This window comes from Rhincodon typus, chromosome 36, assembly GCF_021869965.1.
Source record: "Rhincodon typus isolate 14 chromosome 36, sRhiTyp1.1, whole genome shotgun sequence".
Lineage (NCBI taxonomy): Eukaryota > Metazoa > Chordata > Chondrichthyes > Orectolobiformes > Rhincodontidae > Rhincodon > Rhincodon typus.
Genome location: NC_063367.1, coordinates 18,278,554 through 18,284,992, shown reverse-complemented (window position 1 = coordinate 18,284,992; position 6,439 = coordinate 18,278,554).

Genomic DNA, 6,439 nt, shown 5'->3' with positions numbered 1-6,439 from the left:
AAAATCAGAGTTAATGTTTCGGGTCTGGTGACCTTTCCTCAGAACTTGAAGAGTTTTATTCTCTCCAAATACTTTGATGGGTTAATTGAGTCCTGGATAACAAATCCATTTTTGAAAAATATCAAAATAGGGTATGATATCATCACTAGAGCTGAATTCAATTACTCCCAAAAAAGAGATATCATAAATTTGGTCATTAATTTTTTTTGCAGCAATATACAGCCTATTAACATTGAAAAAAAACTGTGCGGTGGCCTTCATTTCTTTGTTACCACACTGCAGATAGTTGATCTTTTCTGAGGTCTGTAAAATTTTCACACAAAGGTGGCACATCATAGTCACAATCACTGCATCTAATATTAGGGAGAGTAAAAGCAGTGCAACAATATTATCAACCCCTTCAGAAATTTCTGAAGAAGGGTTTAGGCCCGAAACGTCAGCCTTCCTGCTCCTCTGATGCTGCTTGGCCTGCTGTGTTCATCCAGCTCTACACTTTGTTATCTCAGATTCTCCAGCATCTGCAGTTCCTACTATCTCTGCATTGACTCCCTTTCCCTCGCATCTTTTAATCTGCATTGTCAGAGCTAACTGTGCAAACTGGCTGCCACAGTTCTAATATTAAACATTATATTCAGCTATAATTTTAAAGTGCTTCATTGGCTGTAAAGCACTGTGGAATACTCCAAGATGGTGAACGGTGTTGCATAAATAGTCTTTTAATTTTATCCCCAGCCGGTGGCTGTCTCAACCAGGTAACAAGGAGAGTATTCTACTTATCTCTGGAATTCCTGCACACACATTTGCACACAAGATGTTGCCATGGTTCTAACTGAATTTCCAGAAACTGTCATGCCGTGATGTAAAATGATTCTTTTTCATTATTAATCAATCGCAGTCCCTTACAACAACAAATATACAGTTTAGTATCGCTGATGCTGTTTAAGCCTCCAACAATTTAATAATAATAATCAGCAGTTGTCAGCCAAAATTCTCTCTCCTTTTCCACAGCATTTAACCAAATTTTCCCCCACCTTAACCCTTACCGTGGATTTTGAGTCTGCCATTGTTTATGATCTTCACCCCAAACTGAATTTGTAAGCAAATGTAGAGTCAGCTCAAGGACCAGTTGTATATAGACCAGGGAACTTTAAAATTAAAGTACCATCCTATTTTAAGTTATTTGAGCTCCACGGGACGAATGGTACAGGAGCTTCACTGTGGGTCCTGGAGGAATGGTGGTGGTGATGGTGATATCGTAAGGAGAGGGAATAAGGGGAGAATGACCAAAGTGAGGTGGGAGGAAAGGGGTAGTTCACTGGTTAGCACTGCTGCTTCTCAACACTAGGACCTGGGTTCAATTCCAGCCTTAGGTGACCATCTGTGTGGAGGTTGCACGCACACCCCATGTCTGTGTGGGTTTCTGCTGTGTGCTCCCGTTTCCTCCCACAGTCTAAAGATGTGCAGGTTAGGGTGATTTGGCCATGCTAAATTGTCTGGGGTGTCTAAGTGATGTGCAGGCTAGGGTAATTAGCCATGGGAAATGAAGGTTTACAAGGAAAAGGTGGGGTGTGGGTTTGTGTGGGATGCTCTTCAGAGAGTTGGTGAAGATTTGATGAGCTAAATGGCCTCTCTCTGCACTGTAGGGGTTTTATGAAAAAATGCCCCTTTGTTAGTATTCTTTGACACTTGTACAAAAAGATATCTAGCAAGTTGGTTATGCTCTGCTGCCAGCACTTTTTAGTCAAATAATCTGCTGGATGTCTTGTGGTGCAATCATCAACCTGCCTGGCTGTGTTATCAATCCTCAAATCCTTCTGATACCAGTGGCTGATGGTAAGCAATGGATATGTTCTTGGTCAGGCATGTGTGGACCCTGGGCCATCACTGTCTGTAACTCTGGACTACAACACAAATATAAATGCATATGTTACCACAATAACTCTGCACTCTGGGTGACAGAAAGCAGATGAGAGGAGGTTCTGCTGAGGTTGGTTGCTGGGTGTGAATCAGATTGCTGCCAACACCACTGGGTTCAAACCCTTTCCTGGCTGGGATGAATTCAGGACCTGCCATACCAGCGGCAGAGAACTAAAGTCGATGCTGCTTGTGACTGGAGAGATGAGAGAGCTTGACTGGCACAGTGAAACACAGCTCAGCTTCACAGGGTCATGGGAAGTAAAAATCAGGAATTACAACTTGTGCCATTGTTCACAATGCTTTTGTGTTTAGTGTCAGGGTTAGAACTTTCAATAGACTCTGAGCCACTTTGTTACAGGAGCAGCAGCAACCTTATACACAAAACTGTTCTTTGTATGAGGCATCTATTGTTTTACAGCAGGGCAGTCTTCAAGCTGCATTGTTTTATTGTAAAGATCGTACTCCTAATGGACTTAATTTGTCAGCCTGTGAGAATGTACAAACATTAGAACTACTAACTTGTTTTATTTGGGTGGGGGGGTTGGGTTCTAATAAAATTGGGGTAGAGGATGGTGTGAATAAATGATGGTTGCCTGTCATGCCTGTCCTGGTTGTGACTGTACAGCTGTGAAGAGGTCCCAAAATGATCTGTAAGTATGCACCCATGACCTCCACTAGTTCTTCAAGTCTCAAATGTTTGTCATGATTTTACCAGAAATACCATTACTCTTACATTTTATCCTCCAATTATTGGCCTTTATTTTTAAAAAAATCATTCACAGAATGAGGGTGTGACTGGCTAGGCCAGCATTTATTGCCCAGAGGGCAGTTAAGAATCAACCACATTGCTGTGGATCTGGGGTCACATGTAGGCCAGACCAGTTAAGGATGGCAGTTTCCTTCCCTAAAGGATAATAGTGAACCAGATGGGTTTTTCTGACAATTGACGATGGATTCAGTCATCATTAGATTCTTGAATTCAATAAATATCTGGAATTAAAATTCCACCATCTGCCATGGCGGGATTCATAGAATCATAGAATCCCTACAGTGTGGAAACAGGCCATTCGCCCCAACAAGTCCATACCGCCCTCCAAAGAGCATTCCATCCAGACCCATTCCCTTACTCGTGCATTTCCCATGTCTAACCCACCTAACCTTACCTGGGCACTATGGGCAATTTAGTATGATTTGAACTTGGGGTCCCCCCAGAAAATTACCTGGGTCTCTGGGTTAGCAGTCCAGTGATAATACCACTAAGCCCTTGCCTCCATTGTTGAATGCACTGTCTTTTTCACATCCAGGTCCACATACTTTGCCAAATGGGTTCCTTAGTACCCCAGTGACCACTGACCTTTGCCTCAGTCAGAAGATTGTAGGTTCAAGATCCATTCTTGAGAATTTAAGCATAGAAATCTGGGTTGACCTTTAAGAGCAGTATTGGGGGAGAGCTGCACTGTCTGACGTGCTGAGTCTCCAGTGAGATGTTGAATTGAGGCCCTTTCTGGCCATTGTCAAAAATGGTCCCACGGAGCTTTGAAGAGGAGCAATGAAGTTTTCTCTGTCCTGACCAACCTATCCCTGAATCAGCATCACTGAAAGCAAATGATCATTGTGCAGAACTTGTCAAAACTTTTTGTCCTGCACTCATCAGGATTGTTCATGAGAAATACCAATATAACTGTTGTTCCTGTTTCACAATGGTTTTCTTGTGAATTGTCCTGGAGTACACGATGCAAAGCTTTGACAAAATTTCAGCAATAATCACTAAAGGCAGATTATCTGGTCATCACTTGGCTGTTTGTAGGAGCTTGCATTAAAGGGAACATGAAGGGTTTAACTTGAACAATGGTGATAGTTATTTGATAGGGATGATGGTTACCAATGATAGGGTAAGCGCGTGTTAAGGTGAGCAAAATCTGTTGACACATCATGTATGTTTGCAACATAAGGCTATGAGTAGGAATGGGAGTGATGGCTGATTTTGTTTTTACTACCACTTCCTAACACTGAACATGCTGTAGCTGACGGTAGCACACTCACTCCCAATACGTAGTGATTAGGTATCTCTGTACGTATTGGGGGGTGATGGTGATCACCAGACTAGTAAGCCAAAGGTCCAGGTTAATGCTCTTGGGGCATGCATTCAAATCTCACCATGGCAGCTTGTAGAATTTAAATTAAATTAATTAAATCGGGTGTTGAAAGCGCGTCATAGTGAGGGTAACCATGACCCCCACTGGTTCATGAATCAAATTTTAGGGAAGGAAATCTGCCACTTCTGCCTGATCTCTCCATCTGATTGCAGATCCACAGCAACATGGTTGACTTCCCTTCTGAAATGGCCTAGCAAGCCACTTAGTTCAGGGGTAATTAGTGACTGGCAGCAAAATGCCTACATCCCATGAATGATTTTTTTAATTTGGGGATTAAACCTGTCCTGTTGCTCATCATTTTATGCATTTGAGCTGCAAAACTCTAGTATATGTTTCATAAAGTATTAAAAGTTTAATAGATCTACACTGTACAAATGTTATTCAATATTTGGGAATTCTTGTCAGAGCTGACATTGAGTGTGGTGTGGCTTAATTCCAAAATATTGTTAAAAGGGAACTTAATTCTTCCAGTGACCAATAATCTATTAGTCCTCAGTTACTGCAAGATTTGTTACCAGACAAATAGATTGATCTGCCTTTCAAAGAGGAGAGACAGAGGTCACCTTTTACAAAGAGTTTGGGAGGCTCATGTATACCACTTGTAAAACAGTTCTGCACAGCTAAGGAAAAGGGAGAAAGTTACTGTCAATCCAGCCTTATGCCATGAGTGAGTGTGGTGCATTTCATGGGAATGTCTGTTCTAAAGAAAATCCATGATAATTATTCTAATTAGGGCTGACCTTGAGGGCAGCAGCATTGTCATCCTACGACCCAGAAAGGCTAACGTTCAAGAATTTCCCAGGATGGAGTCTGAGCTAGACGCATTCATAGACATGAAGATGAATGTTCCTTTTTAAAATAAAATTTAGAAACCTTCACAAATTTGCAAAGAGGAAGCTGAATGAGGCTCATTAGCAGAATCCATTTTAAAAATGGTGTTATAAAGATTTAGGAATACTGTTACAGTTTGCAAATTTTTGTTTGAAAAATTGTAATTTATTTACTTGCAAGTTTCTCACTTCTAAATACATACAATGTAATAGTAACTAACTTGTAATTCAGCTAATGAATTCAAATGCCAGTTATATTGAATTAAATAATTCTAGTAATTGGGCAATTGCCAGTATGTTGGTTGTGATAGCTACTGTAAAAACCTGACTACTTCTCAAGATACAGGAGAAATTGTTTCTTCAGAGAAGTGTGTGCTGCCACCATAATCTAATGTGGAACACAAGATTTTCGGTCTCCCACTGGGGTGACTTCTTCACTCATCATGGATCCAAGTGAGCTGTGTCAGTGTTTGTGCCCTAGACCAGCCTCCTCCCATGCAGCTTCCTCAATAATTACGACAATGCTAATCACCTCATTCACTTCCTGAAGTAGCAGATTCCAAACTCTCACCACTCTTTTTGGTTAACAATTTTTCCAGAATTCCTAATTGGTTTTATTGGTGATCTATGATTCCAAATTCTGGCTTCTCCTGTAAGTAGAAACGTCTTACATTTACATTGAGAGGGGTTTAATTTCCAGTCACATTTCAACCTTCTCTTTTCTGGAGAATAGAGAGCCAGCAAGTTTATTGATTGGTGTAACCTTTCAGTTCCGATGGCTCTGTGATTTTGTTTCTTCACCTCCAGCACCTTAAAGGGAGAAACCACAGAGGCAGGCGAACAGTAAACAGCAAGTGGTGTCATTCCAACTCTCTTGTGGTGGCTGCCCAGAATTGGACAGCTGGGAACAGGGCAGCATGGTGGCTCAGCGGTTAGCACTGCTTCACAGCGCCAGGGACCTGGGTTCAATTCCAGCCTGTGGCGACTGTGTAGAGTTTGCACGTTCTCCCTGCGTCTGCATAGATTTCCTCTGACAGTTCAAAGATGTTCAGGTTAGATGGATTGGCATTGGCATTGCCAAATTGCCCATAGTATCCACGGATGTGCAAGCTCTGCAGGAATAGAATAGGGGGTGGGTCTGGATGGGATGCTCTTCACAGGATCGGTGTGCACTGGATGGGCCGAATGACCTGCTTCCAGCTTCCACATTTGCAAGGATTCTATTCTATGATTGTGTCACCATCTGTGGGTGGACATTGTTACTACAGCCCCTTCCAAAGTCTGTACAAATCCAGTATTTTGCTGAAGCCTATTTCAAGGGTATGTTCTTTTAGCTGCTCCAAGAGGCCAAATTGCAGCCCAAAGAGCTGATTCTCTCTTTCCCATATTGCGTTAGTCATCTTGGGGATGTGGCAGATATCTTTGTAAATAAACCTTAGCTGCACTTACATCTTGTACGTTTTAAATTATGTACTCCAACCTCACCCAGGACACCATGATCAACTGAACTACAGCTGGGGAAATGAAAGCTTTCCC